Source organism: Zootoca vivipara, chromosome 10 (genome assembly GCF_965207765.1).
Source record: "Zootoca vivipara chromosome 10, rZooViv2.hap1.1, whole genome shotgun sequence".
NCBI lineage: Eukaryota > Metazoa > Chordata > Lepidosauria > Squamata > Lacertidae > Zootoca > Zootoca vivipara.
In genome coordinates this window covers 51,303,805-51,322,594 of record NC_142593.1, presented here as the reverse complement: position 1 = coordinate 51,322,594, position 18,790 = coordinate 51,303,805, and the positions used below count along the sequence as shown (strand labels likewise).

Here is an 18,790-nt window from a genome sequence, read left to right as displayed (position 1 = left end):
TATGTTTGAAAATGGAAATTGCTGAGGAAATGAAGAGCTGAATTAAAAAAATTGGGCGGGGAATGAAAAATTCAGAAAAAAACAGATTTGCCTATACCTCCTAGGAGTTGGGAAGCCTTCTCTCTAACTGTTTTCAAACTTTCTTCATAGTTTGGTTTGAGGAATGGGAGGCAGGAAACACCCTGTGAGAAGGATTGGAGATGGTACTGAGACGATAAGGAAGCTTTCAGAATAGCTGGATCATTTTAGTTGAGAAATTCTCCCCCCAAATGGGCAAAGGTTTCAACACTATCTGAGGTCCTGGACAGAAGGACTCCCTATGAATAGCTGGAGACCTTGTTACAGGTCTCAGATGTTTCTCTTAAAGCAAAATTTTGCAGTGAAAGTTGAGGCTTCTGCTAAGGAAAAATGTCTGAGGACTTTTGAAGAAGCCCAAAGAATCCCTCATTGGGAGGCAAATATGGCAACCACTGATGAAAACAAGCAGGTCTGGATCTGTGCATGGAACCGTGATTAGGGATTGGGGGGGGGGAATTCTATTCAGTTCAAATTTAAAGTTGAACTCACCCAATTTTCGCTTTCTGAAATGCTACGCCATCCTTCAAACAGCCATCCTTCAAAAGTCCCATTTCTTTGAATTTTGCAGTGCAGTTCTCCTGCCAAATATCCATATGAATACATATATTAATGAAAGCAACACATAAAAGGTTACAGGTAGGTAGCCGTGTTGGTCTGACGTAGTCGAAACAAAAATAAAAAATAAAATAAAATTCCTTCCAGTAGCACCTTAGAGACAAACTAAGTTTGTCATAGGTTAAGCTTTCGTGTGCATGCACACTTCTTCAGATACCTTCAGATACATAAATGGTGCAATATTGGAGAAAACTGCTCAGCAGCTCAGCAAAAATGTGTATGTTAGGAGAAATTGCACAAAAGTGTGTATGTTAGGAGAAATTCACTCTTAAAATTGTGATGAATTTCAACGAGGGCTATAAATATACTAAGGTGGGCATGTGGAGAAATGAACTTAGGACTGGACAAATGAGAAGCTGAGACAAACTGGAACTGACCTATTTGCCCATCGCTGGGGTTGACCCCATGGGAACCATGTCATATCCCATTGGACTCAACTATAGAAGAAAGGTGGGATAAAACAGAAATAAAACAGAAGCTATTTTAAAACAAAGTAAATAACACCAGTGATTCATTGCGCCATTCGGCATTTTATCTAATAGGCATATGCAGTTTTTTATTCAGCAAATATTGCTGAAGGGAAATCAAGATGAGGTGGATCAATAAATAGTTCTAAAAGGGGATGAAGATGGGGTTGATCAAATGTTAGACTGGCTGAATGCTTAAAGAAATAAATAACTGAGCAGACACATTCACCACACACAGAGGTGCTGCCAATAATTCCTGTTATCTGAAAATGTCAAGAATTATTTTCCTAGCTGCCTGACAAGGGAAATCCCATTTTACAAAGAAAATATTGCTGATATTTTCCGCAGTGGGAGGGTGGGTGGAGCAGAGGAGGAGATGTTTTCTTTTTCACTTCAGTTCCACTCATCTCTGGCCATGTATTATTGATTGGGAGCCCTCTTTGGATTATCGCCATGCCTCTTGCTCACTTACTAAGCCGTAAATATTCACCCATGCATTCCTGCAGACAATTTGTTTCTTTGCAGGAGGTTATGTGGAGTGTTCAAATATATACGTGCGAGAGAGGCTGCCTGGAAAGCAGTCTAGTGGAGATCTGTGCCCTCGAGCTCGCTTAAAATAAGCACCTCACGGCTCACTTGTGGGAAGGATAGCTGTGCTTCTTTTCAGCTCGATTTATATGGAAAGGCGTCCAGGTCCATGGTTTCTATGGTGGCAATATAAAAGCCATTAACTCCAATATATATCGCTTTGTAAAAATGTCCACGCTGCAAAGTTACGCTTGGTTGTTGGCAACAGATGGGAGAACAACATGTTTACCTTGATCCTCCAGGCTTAATAACTGCAACAAATAATATCTTGTACTGAGAATGTGGCCAGGGGGGTATCAGAGACTGGGCAGAGGAGGAATGGTGGAGACTGCCTCCCCAGCCTGACCCTTCCAGAAAAGGAGACAGTTCAGAATTACAACAGGGGTTTGAGGGAGATCACAGCTCAGAGGCAGATGAGGGGAAAAGCTGGGAAATAATGGGAGAAGAGGAGGAGGAGGAGGAGGAGGAGGAGGAGGAGGAGGAGGAGGAGGAGGAGGAGGAGGAGGAGGAGGAGGAGGAGGAGGAGGAGAGAGAAGAAGAAGAAGAAGAAGAAGAAGAAGAAGAAGAAGAAGAAGAAGAAGAAGAAGAAGAACCCAAGGGGCAACAGTTGACAGACACAGTGTCTTTAGAAAGCATTACAGACCCCCCCTCCCAGAACCCGGTGAGCATTGAAAGTAGGAGAGCAAAGAGCTCAAAGGCAGAGGGCACTTCTCAGCACCTGTAGTAATGACACATGAGAAGAAGGGGGTGGAGACTCACTCGGGGAAATGCTGTTATTCCAAGAGGCTGCATTTCTAAGCTTCTCTCTGTGAATATGGAATAAAAAGCAGTTGGTAAGGACTTTTCATTGTCTTGTTCATTCCTGGCAACCTGCCATGGGGGTTGGATCCTCTGCCACCTGACAGGGGGAGATAAAATCCTCTGCTGCAGGGATAGTCATCGTGGCCTCCTCAAGATTTTTTTTTTTATTCCAACTCCCATCAGCCACAGGCAGAATGGTGGATGGGCAGGGATGGTGAGAGCTGCAATTCAGAATCTTCTGGAGGGCACTACATTGGCTACCCATTCTACCAATTATTTTCCCAGTCCAAGAGCTTACAGAGGAAATGAGAGACTTCTGACAGCGCTCTATCATTTTAAGTCTCTCCTCCTCTCCACAAAGCCTTTCCTTGTAGTGTACACCTCCCCGACTCCAAAGGAGATGTCCAGTCAATTAAAAAACAAAACTCAACTAGGGGTTTTATTCAGACATCCTTTCAAACTTTGGTTTGCACTAACCAAAGTCAATATCATGGCTTTAGCTTCCAAATATTTCTATTGTGCTCTCTCTCTTTTTTAGTGTTCTAAGTTCTTCACATATAACTGATTATTTCAATAATCCTTAAAACCACTCTGAATGGTAGATTGGTAGGTAATGCAAGTAGTTTTGGGTCATGCTGTGAGAAAGTAGTAGTAGTAGTTGTTGTTGTTGTTTAGTCGTTTAGTCGTGTCCGACTCTTCGTGACCCCATGGACCATAGTAGTAGTAGTAGTAGTAGTAGTAGTAGTAGTAGTAGTAGTAGTAATTTTATTATTTATACCCCACCCATCAGGTTGGATTTCCACAAAATAAATAAAAATAGATCTAAAATATTTTTGTACCTGTTACTTGTCTGGAAAACTGCATTGCAAAATTCAGGAAAGCACAAATTTTGAGGGACAGATGTGTTTTGGTTTGTGTGTTGATTCAGATACAGAAAGTGCAAATTAGGAGGGTTTGCCTTTATATGTGAACTGAATTAAATTTCTACCCCATTCCTTTTTTACAGCACCAGAATCTGGATCTGAGTGTAGGCCATGAGTGTAGGGTCATGGCCACAGTACGTTGAGTTTTTCTCTCCTCCTCCTCCTCCTTTAGTCCATCCTGTTCCTTAAATGTCAGTAAGAAAGGGGAAGGGAATCAATACAATTTGCAGGATGTCTCCCACAGTGCTTGCAGTTTATTAAGCAAAAGTCCAGCTCACTGGTGGAAAACAATGGTTCAGTCACTTTCAGCGAGCTTTTCCTTCTCTAGTTCTTGCTGTGACTTTAATAATGACTCGTTTTCATCTCCTTCTCTTCTCTCAAGTAGGGAAAAGTAATGGCTGCATAAGTATTTTGATTCCAGTTTTAGTCTTCATTACTTTCCCCCCTGACTTTGGAGGATCCTCGGAGGCACCTTACAAATTATAAACGAATAATCGGAATCTGGGTCTGCTTCCTCTTAAGGGTGCTTGATGAATTTCTTCAGTTCATATTCCAATATGAACTGCCTAGTCCGACTGTCCTGGACTAATATTTATTTACTAAAATGCATACATCGCTAGATTGTAAAAAAAAAAAAAAGCCCCAAAGTCATTTACAAAGAGAATAAAATGATATTTTTTTTCATTAAGAACAGCAAAAATAAAAATAAAAGCAACTATTGAAAACATTCAAAAAATCAGCAATAAACTAAAAACAGATAGGAGAACCAAAGAGGGTTTTTTCCTCCACAGTATGTGCATGTTTCTGAACTGTGGCAGGGCTTCACTTCGAACCTCCTGAGCTGGTTCGAGGACTGCTTTTTAATTCACACACACCCCACTCAGATCCCCCCCCCACATCTTCAAAATGGGGTGAGAAATGTCCCTTGGTGGAATCCATTTTTCTTTTTTATACAGTGGCTAATGTCCAGTGCTGTTCCTTCTCAGAGTAGACCCACTGAAGTTAATGGCCATGACTTCGGTTATGGACATAACTTTGGTTAATCAATTCAATGGGGCTACTTTGCGTAGAACTTATTTGGATATGTATGTATGTATGTATGTATGTATGTATGTATGTATGTAGTACCTCTGGTGTTGGAAACATTGTTCTCCTTCTGGAGTAGTTTGTCCAACTTTGGTCCCCACCCTGTACTCAACTCTCACCTGTGGCTCCTAGAAAAAGGTGGGATTTAAATGTAGTAAACACACACACACACACACACACTTCCAGGAGGGAGGATTCAGAAAACCAAATCCCTAGAATGACTTAAACAAGTGAAGAGAATATGCAACCTCATTGCATATCCGGCACTAAAACTAGACAGCTGCAGCCTTCAAGGTGCTCCCAATTAATGCTTTGAAGAAGACGCTTGGTTGTTTGTGGTTATGATTAAACTTTACAATTAGGGCCCTGCTTAAATGCATATTGCTTGATTTAATTAGAGCGATTACAAAATGCTTAGCTCAAGAACAAGGGTATTAATCACTTTCTTTTCTCTCGATGCCAAGCTGAGGGGAAAGAAAACAAACTCAGAAAGGTTATGCGCGAAGCTCGCTTGGGAAAGTTAAACACAGGGGAAGTTCTCAAAACACCCTCTTGACAAACTGCGATCTACTCAGCTAATACTGTACAGAGAAGTGGTATTCTTCAGCCCGACTCTCAGCATTATAAGGGAGGGAGAAAACGTTTCCATATTCACTTTTCTCTCCACCATGGATAGCTCTATACAGCTCTATCATGTCCTATGTTACTTGCTGTTTCTCTAAATGAAGATGATTCAAATATTGTAACCTTTCCTCATGGGGTATTGCTCCAGGCTTTTGCTCATTTTGGTTCATCTTCTCTGAAATCTTTCCATCTCTAAAATAAACTTTTAAAGGGCTGGTGACCAAAATTGCACATGGGTGAACCTGTCCGTTTTTGTTTCTCTCATACCCTCATTTTTTCAATCATAATTTCAGTTCTCCACATTTCCATACTGGTTTGCCATTTATTTATTTATCAAAAAGAGTCCTCGTAAAAAATGCTTCAACCTTTAAGTGTGAATTTCTCCCAATATACATATTTGTGTGGGTTTGAATGTCTCTCCCATCTCTCTCCTCAGCTCCTGCTCGCTTCCCTACTTGAAATAAGTTTAAAAGCTTCTGTGTCACCTTTTTATTTTAAGCGCCAGAAGTCTGACTTCATCCCGGTCCAAATGGAAGCTATCCTTTTTGTACAGGCCTGGCTTCTCCAAAAACATTCCCTAGGTTGTTGAAATATCACTCCTGTCCCTTCGTGTCTCTCCCTACAAACAAGGTAGAAAATTTCAAGAGGCCATTTGCACCCAGTAAATGTGTACAAGTTTTGGCAGAGGGAAGAAGTGCTGGAACAAAGTCTGCTCAGGACCTGCCTTGTTGATCAATCCAGTTTGATCCCAATGAAAGAAGTGAATCCACCTTAAAAGTCCGGGGAATTTGCCTCATCCCAAATACGTGTGGTGAAGTGCACAGGCTGATGTCTAGCCCTCTTTTGCATTGCCTTCTTGAATCGGCAACATGATTACTCAAGAAGTTGCTTCAGTCTTGTCAGTTCCGGTGAGAAGAGCACATAAGTCGTGGCCTTTGTCAATAAATATGTGGCAGCTGGATTGCTTTAGTCTTGGCAAGTCAAAGTCTCAGTGGTGTTCATGCTGTGCCCTAACAAATTGTAATGACCTTGTAGAGTCAAGGGAATCCCTAAGCTCCTTTGCTCTGCTCTGCTCCCCCAACCCCCACAATGGAGAGGATACAAATACAGAGAACTCTAGTTAATCCGAGTTGCATCAGAATGATATTGCCAGAGTGGAAGCATGAATGAAAGGGTGGAATGTGGGTAATATTTTGCCCCACAACATTGCTAAGAGGCTGTTGTTGTTGTTGTTGTTGTTTAATGCAATATTTAATTACCATTTATGTTCAGATTTTAAAAGCGTTCATCCCATCTCTCCAGTCTGTCTTCTGACAATATATTAGAACGCCCAACAGTGCGATCCAAACCCAAGATCAACTTGGATGAGAGAGTTTAGATTTGGGACTCAGCTGGCATAAACTCCTCACCCCAACCGAGACAGAGTTGCACCGGTGTAAGCACCTTACTCCAGCTCAGCTGGGGCTCTTTCAGCAGAATTTAAGCCACTGTAATCGTCAGGCTTCAGGGAATCGGATTCCTCACCCCAATGCCAGTAGATGAGCAGAATAAAGGAAAAGGAGTCTTCTTACCAGTTTGAAACTTTAATAATCCCAGCGAGAGAACAAAGAACTCATCTCCCAGAAATGGTGGTGTTCCCAATTAAGTTCCCTTCCTCCTCTGTCCCTATTAAACTATGTCACTCCTATGTATTGTAATATGAGCTTGTAACCTCTGCACTTTCTGTTCTGACACTTTTGAGCTCTCTGTGACTTAGGCGAAGGGGTATGTGTGGATACTACCCAGAGACTGTAAATCTGTTAATCCTCCCTCTTCCAGTGTTAGCTGCTCCCCATCCAGTATTTCCCAGCTTCTGCCTTCTGAACTATGCCCCTCTGCAAACCACTCTTCCAAATCTGTACTGTCCTCCTGCTCCTGGGAAGATTCAGGATTGGGAGGAGGGGTGATTTCCACCATTCTTCCTCAGTGCAGCCCTCCTAAGCATGGTCCCTGACAGTAATCCACTCCCCAAAAGGGGAGTTCTGGGGGAAGTGACCTAGGGAAGAAGATATTTGTACCTGTTCCAATCCCTTCTCAGCTCAACCCTGTGACTTAGGGTCCAATCCGTAAAACTCACCTGCTGGCTCAGCCACCGGTAGCCCCTCTCTGAGGCTCCTGAATGGAGTTTAGATACAGTGGTAATTTACACAGGACTTCATATTGTTGTGAAGTTGTGATGGCTTCATATTGTTAGATTTGCTCTGCAAAGCTGTGACTGCAAACTAAAAGGTTCCCACTGAATATATTCTTCTCTGTAGGACCCATTGATTTCAGTGGTGCTGACTCTCAGGTAGTTGGGTACAGGCTGTTCAGAGCAACTTGATGCCAATGTTTATGATAGTAGAAGAACCAGAGGGAAAGTAGCTGGAGAGAATGTTGACATCCTGGAGTAAAATTATGTTTTTAATTCCACCACTTGCCAAAGATAGTTGTACTTCCAGGAAATATGATGCGTTCAACACATACAAGACAACATAAGAGAAAAGGATGTCAAGGGTATAAAATGCTCCTTATTAACCGACTCACTTAAATCTTTTATGTTTTATGTTAAGAAAACAAGAGATTTAGAGCAGAGCACTCAGGAAGTCACATGGCGGCTAAACTACTTCCATGAGACCTGCAAAATATACATTCCTCAATAAATTCAGTAGTACATTTCTGTATGTAGATCACATAAATGGGTCATCTTAGGACAGCTGTATTCTAATGCGCCATTCTTTTCAAACCTTAAATGCTTAGCACAGGGACACAGAAAAGGCATAACGTTTTATGCCACTCAAGATAATAAAACAATTCCAAGTGGTTTACGTAGAGGCAATAAAAGTACAACAGTTCCCAAGTGATGTGAGTTACCCATTACTGTAGCATTTGAAAGAGGCACAATTCAGGCATCATTTCATCAGTAGGGAAAAATTCATTTCCTTTGTTCTTCTCATTACTACACGGGTTCACTCAGTCATGTATTGGAATACTGTTGAATTCTGCCTTAACTCGGAGAATGTCTAGACATAATTCTGGAACTTGTACATGCACCGTTTGATACATTTTTCAGTTCATTACGCTCATTCACACCTCACTCTGCATTACATTATTAAAAATCTGCCACAAAAAAATCAACCCAAATGTTCATATGACGATACAAGCAGTATGACTACTTGCACCATATTTTTATTGCCTCCCAAATTCATAGCTCTTTTTGTTTCTATTGGTCTCTGTCTCCTTACTTTCCTATCACTTCCTCCCATTCTGTGACATCACAGCAGCCTAGCCAATGACCTTTGAACACAGAAAACAGGAGGGAAACTGGAAATCGAATGGGAAAATACTGGTGCAGAAATACTTGTAATGCTAATATATTATGATCCAGGTTATGGTTTCTTTGAAGGAAGCAATCACCTAAATCTATGATACTAAGAGCTTCAAATTTCATTCCCCTCACTGTGAGAAACATTGGCACACAAATGAGCCCAAGGGACTTTCTCCACCGTAAAATCCATCTTGCAGAAGTTTAGGAAATCAATAAAATAGTACCCCTGCCTTCTAATTTTTCCTAAAACGTGAGTAAGACTAGTTGTAGGTCCTGCCACATACTAGGATAATCTTGTTTACTTAATGTGGCAATTAATATAAGCAAAGGGAAATAAATCAACTCCCCCCCCCAAAAAAAATGCTTTAATGCACAGCACAGGCAAGTGGCATGTGATGAAATTATATTTCTTGGGGATAGGTGTAATCAATCTGATTACTGTTGTGTGCATTAGTTCTCGTAGGCTTTAACATATAGTTAACATTAAAATCACCCAGTTGGATTTTAATTACATTTGCATTTAGAGCCTCTCCTGTCATGAAGATTTCCTCTCGCTTGTACCATAAGAGCAATAGAAAACCTCTGCTAGGACCATCAATTTCATCTCCCACCCCCTCCATAGTAACCAACCAGATAGGAGTGGGGATTATTGGTTTGCTTCCGTTCTTATTTTTACTACATATTTTGTGTTTCTTGAACTCCCCGTCTGATTCCTCAGGTGATTCAAATGGAAGGTGCAGGTGGAGGTGGTGCCCCTTCTTCTGCATTGCTGGACATTTCCAGAGCTCATGCTGGAGTCAGGAGTCCCCCTAAGACCCCTCTTGAGAAGGCAGCGCTGGATCTTATTTAGAAGAGTCCTTTAATCACTCTTTCTATCGAAGCTGGGCTGCGTGAGATTCAGCAAAGCACCCCACTAACCAGCACCAAATGAGAAATTATCTGCATCAGAGTCTATGTTGTGACAGAGCCTAGTTTACTCATTTAGGGAGCAGTCTAGCGTACAATTAAGCAGGCTCACTTCCTGTTAGTTTCATGGAGCAGGAGCTGAGAATCCTTTTTGTGTGCTGCATGGTGTCTTTAGCGTAGAGGAAGATTTTCAGCTGAATTCTACAGTCTGCTGCTATTACTGGCTTTTTTGTCACTCTATGTCACTCTACAAACTATTGGGCTCCGTTCTAAAAAAATGTGCATGCATTCCAATCCCATTAAACATGGCGGAGCTGAAGCACGCAACTAATTACATGGTTATTCATCTCAGTAGGTGGTAGAGCAAAGATGTTCATCAGCCTGAGGCCCTTGCAGTTTGAAGGCACAAATTAAAGAAAGCTGTGATTTAATATCATGCTGCTGATTCGCAGTGAGATCCTCGGCATGCCTGTTGAGAAATACCATTGAGTTAAGTATGGTTCCCTCCACAGTAAGTGTGCTTTGGATTAGAATCCAACATAATTCTATGCCAAGGGTAGGCAACCTAAGGCCCAGGGGCCAGATCCGGCCCAAGCGCCGTCTAAATCTGGCCTGCAGACGGTCTGGGAATCAGTGTGTTTTTAGATGACTAGAATGTGTCCTTTTATTTAAAATGCATCTCTGGGTTATTTGTGGGGCTTATTTATTCGTTCATCCCCCCCCCCCCAAAAAAAATAGTCCAGGCCACCACATGGTTTGAGGGACGGTGGACTGGCCCAAGGCTGAAAAAGGTTGCTGACCCCTGTCTATGCATATGACCCAGAAGTAAGTCCCACTGATAAACATGTATTTACTCTTAAGTCCCACCGATAAACATGCATTTACTCCTAAGTCAGTTTGCAGAAGATCGCACACTAGACAAATCTTTACTGATTGTATGTAAGTTGGGGAACCTGTGTCCCTCTAGATTGGGGTCGGAAACATTTTCAGTTTCAAAGCTGCATTCTCTCATGGGATTCTCCAAAGCGGCTTCATGACAGTCATAGGTGGGGCAAGAAGCAAAGACAGATAGAGCTGGGGGCAACCATGTATAGCTTAATGTGAGTCAACACTGTGATGCAGCAGCAAAAGAAAGCTGCATCAACAGAAGCATAGTGTCCAGATCAATGGAAGTCATAGAACTACTCTATTCTGCCTTAGTCAGACCACACTTGGAATACTGTGTCTGTTTCTGGGCGCCATAATTTAAGAAGGATATTGACAAGCTGGAACATGTGCAAAGGAGGGCAACCTAGATGATCAAGCATCTGGAAACCAAGCCTTATGAGGAACGATTGAGGCAGTTGGGTATACTTTCCCACCAGGTCAATGACTCCCATTGTTTGTGCTTTCAGTGCAGTTTGGGGGCCTTCTTTTCCGTTTGTGCTAAAAGACATCACCCTTGCTAAGCAGGGAAGCATCACCAGGGAAGCTTCAATGTTTGCAGAAGTACAAAACCAATTTTGTTTTTTTTTGGGGGGGGGGACCCCACGAGGCAGGGACAGGCATGGCTCGACAGCCATGAAATGTTGGATGACTCTTGTGGGGTGTGTAGATGGAAAAGGAAATGAAGTATCCAGTAAGAGGGTGGGGTGGTTGTTGTTGTTTGTCAGACAGCCATGAACTTCTACCAACCCACCTGCCAGCCAACCCTCTACATTACAGCAATTTATTACATAAAGATAATAGAATTGTAGAGTTGGAAGGGACACCAAGGGTCATTTAATCCAACCCTCTGCAATGCAGGAATCCTGACCACAGCTGTCCCACCAACCTTCTGGTTAACAGCCCGACACACTGAACAATTTATACGTTACAGTTCACATCAGTCAGTTTGAATCTTCCTTTGAAGAGGCAGGTGAGTTATTAAAAAACCATGTTGGAGATAACTCTCAACGCAGAACCAAAAAAAAAAGCATAGAGATATATGTAGGATTAATTTTTGAAGATTTGTTTTCATTTAATGGTATGTAGTTAAGTGGTTATTTCCCCTCCCACCTTCAGGGGACCTGGTTGAGAAGAGAAGGGAGGGCTCTCAATACAAGACCTCAAATGGTGATATTTGTTAATCGGCACCTGAGAGCTAGAACCTCATCTATAAATCAAGATGCAGGCATTCTGTTGGGTACCTTGAAGTGCCTGAGGAAATGTTAGCTTTATGAATAAATGTAAGCACATTCATCTTTGAAATTCTTCCTCTATGAAGTCTGGAATCACAGTATGAAGATGAAACAGTACATTTTGCACAGATAAATAGCTAGATGCTAGACATTTCAATAATTCAGTATGATTGCAGAGTACATAATCTGTGGGAAACCAATAACGCTCCACTTAAGAAACTACTCAAAAACCTCCTGAAAATCTTCAATAAACATTTTATTTAGAAACAGCTCTGAATTTATGTTTTCTGTGTTGCTTCCTCTTTGTTTTTGTTTTTTGTATTACTCAACAGATTTGCATGGAAGACTTTCTAAACAAAATGTCAACTCTGCTTATCCCATAACCAAAGTTGCGACTCTCTATGCATTGATGGTAATATAATTGCTTCTGCCAAAATTCATTCCAGCAATTTGGAGATTGCACAAAAAGGGCATGGACAAACATGAACAAAATCTGTTTCCAGCAATGTCTCTATCTGTAACAATACTACTGCAACATTTCCAGGAGCTCTTGGAGCAAACTGACTTTGTAGATCAAGGTTTAAACCTGGTTTCAGCCTGGTTTCAGTCAAGGTTTAAACCTGGTTTCAGCAGAAAAACTGCTTGGGTCGCCCTGTATGATCCCCTCTGTTGGGAGACATGTGTCCCTTTCAATTCTCCTCAATCTCTCAGCAACTTTCAATACCATCAATTGGGATCTCCTTTTGGAGCGGCTGTCCCAGTTAAGAGGGGGTGGCACCATTTTAGTTAACTTGTGAGATCTCCTTACTTGGAGGTATTTAAGCAGAGGTTGGATGGCCACCTGTCATGGATGCTTTAGTTGAGATCCCTGCATTGCAGGTGGTTGGAGTAGAAGACCCTTGGGGTCCCTTCCAACTCTACAATTCTATGAGGGCAACCGAGATGATCAGAGTTCTGGAAACCAAGCCTTATGAGGAACGGTTGAAGGAGTTGGGTGTGTTTAGCCTGGATAAGAGATAGAGAGGAGAAATGGTAGCCATCTTCAAATAAGATGGCAGCCATAAATAAAAATGGTAGCCATCTTCGAATATTTCTTTGAGATCTGATGGGAGGGCGTTCCATAGGGCGGGCAGATATTGAGTCAGTTTGCATTTTAAAATGCTAAAATAAAATTGCTAACAAATGTGTAATGTAGAGAAATGAATTTAAATTCAGTTAAAAAGAAACGAGAAGCCAGGAGAAAACTTATGTGACAGATTTGATCATCTTTACTTCCGAGTAGACATGGTTAGGATCACAGCTTTAGCTGATCAAATTTTGAAGCTAGTGGTTATGAACAGACACCTTTGCAACCATTCTTTTTATTTTCTATAGCTTAATAGTGTGACCCTCTCTCCCTCAACCCCTGTTTCACAAGAAATGCTGGGCAAAATGGCGGAACCCATTTTATACTGATTGAAATCTCTCCTTCACAATGAGAAAGCATGAGGACTTGGGCTGTGAGTCAACAGTACAGTCTGGCCGGCTCTTTATCAAAAGGGTAAAGCTGCAACAAAAGATTTACATTCCGAGAGTTCCAGAGATCGGTTATGCAGCAAACATGTGGCTGAAGGTAATATATACAGAAGAAGAACATTTTAAAACACGCACAACAACACCTTATAGTCCAGGGGGTGGGATAAAAAGAAATATTCAGTAAGGTACAGTACCGGAAATATGAGACCTTTTGAACAGGTTTATCCCCTGTGACTTCTCAGCAGGGGAAAACTTATTATAGATCACTGATCTGTTGCATAAAGCTATCAGTTCAGCCAGGAAGTGCTAAGGATTACACAGCAAGTGGCAAACTTATAACACACCCTACAACAGTTGAAGTCCTTAGCTTTTTGGGCTTTTTACCTCGCATGTCCCAGATGCTTGCATTAAGCGCTTCTCAAAAGGAGAATTTGGAATGCCAAGGAAAGCACAGATATTTAGCAATTAAAATGGGTGTGCTTCTTTGTTTTGCTTGATATGAGCACCTCTCTACCATCTATTAAAAGGAATCTGAGCCATATTAACACAATTCTGTGGTAAACCCTAAGCCAAGGAGTGGAAATTTATTAGGCAAAAAGGGCAAATATCACAGCTAGATTGTTACAGGAGTTTCTTTAATTGGCAGCCAGACCCCCCCCCCCAAATGAGCAGTTATTGGGGTTGGGGATAAGAGCTTAAACAAGAAAATTCATAGAATCATAAAACTGTAGAGTTGGAAGGGACCCCAAGAGGCATCTAGTCTAACCCCCTGCAATGCATAAATCTCAACTAGACATGACAGATGGCCACCCAACCACTGCTTAAAAACAACCAAGGAGGTTTTTATAAGAAATATTAGCACTATCAATAAAAAAACCCAATTAAAATTGATTAAAATTAACCTTATAAAAATTGAAACACGGAACATTAACCTTTCTAGATGTTGTTTAGTCGTGTCCGACTCTTTGTGACCAGAGCATGCCAGGCACTCCTGTCTTCCACTGCCTCCCGCAGTTTGGTCAAACTCATGTTGGTAGCTTCGAGAACACTGTCCAACCATCTCGTCCTCTGTCGTCCCCTTCTCCTTGTGCCCTCCATCTTTCCCAACATCAGGGTCTTTTCCAGGGAGTCTTCTCTTCTCATGAGGTGGCCAAAGTATTGGAGCCTCAGCTACCTAAACAGAAATGTTTTAAACAGAACATTGAAGCTGTTCCTGATGCCAATAGTTTCAAAGTGTGGGCTCGGCACTGCCACACTAAAAGATCAGTTTCTTAAAAATGGTTGAATAAGTATTATGTGGCATCTGTAACACTGTTCAAAATGGTCAAGTGGGCTGGTATGGGGTATGCTGATCCTGCAAGTAAACTTGACGCCACAAGGATCCTGAAATGGCAGGTATCAGAATCAATGTGGGCCAACGCACATGCTTACTGAGATAACTGTCCTCTTCCCGTGGTGAAGAAGAGAGTGCATGTGCCTCACTCCCCCATGTAATGTGGATTTTCCACATGGTGGGATATGCAGAGATCAGGTTTGCACAACCTGTCTTCCCTTTTGGTGTGTGTGTGCAGAAGGAATATTGTAAATCAGACTTGAGTACTTGTGGGATCCTCGAAGCTACGAACATGAGCTTGACCAAACTGCGGGAGGCAGTGGAAGACAGGAGTGCCTGGCGTGCTCTGGTCCATGGGGTCTCGAAGAGTCGGACACGACTAAACAACTAAACAACAACAATGATACCCTACCCTCATTGACCTAGAGTAGACTGCAGCCAAACCAAAAGGACAGTGCTGGTAACCATGTTGCACGTAGATGCTGGATCAATACTGAATATAGGAGGGTTTTGTTTTGCCTCCTGCCTGTGGATTGTGTGTGTGTCTGTGTGCATGCCTGGGTATGTGCCTATCTTGTGCTTTTATCCATTATTCTGCTTTTGATTTGCATCAAAGAGGAAATTGGGGAGATCTGCATTATTTAGTATGAAATATCTTGAGCTATGTGATGGTGTTTCAATGCCGCAATGATTAGTTTTGAGGCCAGCAGCGGATGTTGTGTTGGGAACAAGAGGTCTCCACTGTGAGGATGGATTGACTAACTTTATAAGGGAGTAAATAATAAACATTTCGATATTGAATTAAGTTGTTTTCTAGCCAAGGATGGGGAATAGGAGAAAGTAAATGCACCAGAATTTCCTGGGTTCTTAATTGATGCTTGACCCATTGTTTTAGGTAAGGTAACTGTGTGTTCTCTCTTAGATTCATGTAGATGTCATTCATTTATATGTTTTCACAACTGAAGTAGAACGTCAAAATGGTTCCTCTGCTCTGGGTTGTAGCTCATTTTTTAAATATTTTAAAATAAATGTCTGAGATGATATAGATAGATAGATAGATAGATAGATAGATAGATAGATAGATAGATAGACAGATGATAAATAAATAGATTAGATAGATGATAGATATTTAGATGCTGCTTTTTATTCTAATAAATCCCAAAGTGGCTTACAAACAAAAGAGAAAAATAACATAATGGAACATCACAAACCGCTGCGGGTTACGTCTTTTCAGGATACGGACGCGCCGAACCCAGAAGTCCCGAAACGGGTTACTTCCGGTTTTGGTGCGCAAGCATGCGCAGAAGCGCTGGATCGCGCTTTGCGCATCCGCAGAAACACTAAATTGCACTTTGCGCATGCGCAGACACGGCACTTCAGGATGCGGCCTTTTCATGTTGCGAACGGGGCTCCGGAACGGATCTCGTTCGCAACCAGAGGTACCACTGTACGCAGATGCTGAGGGCAGGAAAATAGTGTTTTCTTAGGGATTATGTTGGGAAGAGCCATAGCTAAGTAGTAATGCATAAGAAGAGTCCTGTCGGATTAACCCACCCATTTACCATCCTGTCCTCACAGTGACAAACATGTGCCAATGAAAGGTCTGTAAGAGGACATAAGCACAACATTACTCTACATAGCTGCCAAGTTCCAGGTAGAAAAATAAGGGATCGGTGCTGGCGCTGCCCGATTTCCAGTGCCCAGACATGGGCAGAGCGGCACTGGCTCAGATGCAGGAAATAAATGCTTGCAAAAAAAGGATGTCAAATGCACTAATGCAGTGATGCTTCAGGGAGATGCTTGTGCTGTGATTCCTGCACTGGAGGAGGTTGGTCTAGAGGACCCTTGGGGGTTCCCTTCCAACCATCCAGTTCTGTGATACTATGATTAAAATACTCCAAGAAATAAATAAACGGGCTTCTCTGTGGCAGTCATTGGAAAGGGCTCTGGGGGGGGGGGCATCCCACAGAAAGTTTGGTATGTGCCCTGCAAAACCACCCTCTAGCCTTCAGGTTTATTTTATTTTTATTTACTACAATCGATTGTAAAATAACAACAGCAACAACCTCAAAGCAGTTTACAAAAGGATAAAACAAGAAAATTAAGGGGGGGGGATCTCAAAACTTTAAAATACTAAAATAGATTGAATTTCACATCCACTTTATTGGATATTCCCTGGTTCTAGTACTGTATTATGAGAAGGAAAAAAAAATCTCTTCATTCCCACCCACAATTACTTGCCTTTTTTCTAAAAATTAAAATGCCCCAGATTTTGGAACATTAGCTTAGCTGCTTGTTTATAGGAACAAGGGAGTTGTCTTATACTAAGTCCACTGGTCAATCTTGTTTAGTATTGTCTACACTGACTGGCAGCAGCTTTCCAGAGTTTCTGACTCTATCTGGGCATGCCTGCAACTGAACCTGAGGCAATGCAGGGCAGCTATGGCTATACTGAGCTACAGCCCAAAAAGCATAAACCAGGAACAGAGGAGCAATTGCAGTAAGAAAGGACAATAACAGTTTGCTATAATTTGGCAAGCTTTGGCTACCTAAACCAGCTCAAGAGAGTGGCTTGCAAAAGGCACCTTTTGTTTATTTGAAACCAAAGAATGTCACGGATTTGCAAGATGCAAATTGAATCCCTACCCCCAGGCAAATCTATTGTACTTGGGGTGCAAATTGGATTTGAGCTCGCAGCTCCTTCTTTTATAAGGAGGTGCTGCTAAAAAAGATATATTAAAATTTTCACAACTTGCCAGATGGAAGTGAACCGGCCAGCCGCTGGGGAGGTGTGTGTGTGTGTGTGTGTGTGTGTGTGTGTGTGTGTGTGTGAGAGAGAGAGAGAGAGAGAGAGAATGAGAGAGAGAGAGAGTGCCCATGCCTGTAAGGGAAGCGCATCCTCCTGCAATCTCTTCCCCAAAGTTGCAGGACGGAGACTGACCTCATCCCTTGCCAGAAAGGGGGGGGGGGTCCAGCCAGGATCAGGCTGTGTAAAGCGAGGATTCCTTTATCAGTGTCTATGCAGCGAACTGCATAAATTAATGCAAATACTGCCTTCTCTTCTCCCCTTTCCCTTTTGGCTGAGAGAGAGAGGGGAGAGAGGCAAAGCAAAGCAAAGCAAAGCAAAGCGCCACACAGGCGTCTGACCCCCACCGCTTGCAGCCTCTGGTAGGGAACTGCCTCTTTCCCCACCGGGAAAGGAGCGAGCTGCAAGCGGATTAATTTGTCAGTATGCAGCAGCTTTAGAGAGAATGCCTTCTTCAGCGAATGTTGGGGCTGGTTTTTTGTTTAAGAGAGAGGACCTATGCTAAGAGGGGGCTGTAGAGAGGAGCAGCCCACTCATAAATCATTTGCAGTACAGTAAATCATTTTTTTTTTACCTCAAAGCGCCGGCAAGCTCAATCTGTTTCCTCCCTCGCCTCACTCTGCAAACAGCGGAGCTAAAGCTGCCCTCCTCGCTGTCGCCGCCTCCCGCCCTCCTCCGCCCGCCCTCCTCCGCCCGCCCTGAGGCTGTAATAAGCAAGAGAGGGAAGCAGCCACCCCGCTTCACAATAAGAGTCTCCCTCCGGCCAGCCCAGAGCCACGCAGCTTGCCCAGACATGCCTGGATTCGCCGAAGGAGGCACGGAGAGGCACCTCTCCCTGCTTCTGCTGCTGCCTGTCTCTGACATCAGCAAATACGGGCAAATACGGGTTATTTCGCCTTGCGGGAGGAGGGCAGGAATCAGTTTTAAAATCGGGGTTTTCCCGGCGAATACGGGAGACTTGGCAGCTATGTTACTCTGATATTCAGGGGCATTGCTTAACAATTCTGGTCAAAACATGCATGTGGCGCCTGGCAAATCGTGTCCACAAAATTTCTGTGGGTAAAGTATTTCATTTCAGCTTATACCCACACATTATCCATGCTCGTCGCAGCGACGGCTATTAAGTTGATATCTACTTTGTATTTTAATTGGATTTATTTTTATTTTTAAAATGCATATATATTTTTATGCCATTGCTATATACTTTACTTATTTACAAAAGTTGTGTACTTCCCTTTTGAAAAGATTTATTTTTTAAAAAACTGGTTTTGAGTTTATTAAATGAAATAATTAGGCTTCAAGGAGAATTTATTCCAAAGCGTTCTTTTGACCTCCCTCATCTATTAAGGAAGGAACAGTCTCAGTCAGACACTTTGTGCTAGAAATTGATCAGCCAAACCAGGTGAGAGTCAAGCAAAAAATCAATAAAAAGCTATAAAATTTGTATTTTAAAAAAATCCTCAGCACTTAGACTTTAAGGAATCTTAGACTTAGAATTTAAGGAATCTTGAGATATTGGAATCTGCAGTAATAATTAGTTCTT

At 42.3% G+C, this 18,790-nt stretch overlaps 1 protein-coding gene and 1 long non-coding RNA gene across 2 annotated transcripts in view; one reads left to right on the top strand and one right to left on the bottom strand.

Annotated features, from left to right (window-relative positions):
* DCC (DCC netrin 1 receptor) overlaps positions 1 to 18,790 on the top strand; it is an 876,197-nt gene that overhangs the window by 494,482 nt on the left and 362,925 nt on the right. The window lies entirely within an intron of this gene.
* Positions 11,831 to 17,928, bottom strand: LOC118077202 (uncharacterized). The gene is made up of 2 exons (XR_015945969.1): positions 17,822 to 17,928; positions 11,831 to 14,282 (listed from the first exon to the last, which is right to left on the bottom strand). It is a non-coding gene; the product is annotated as an uncharacterized LOC118077202 (long non-coding RNA).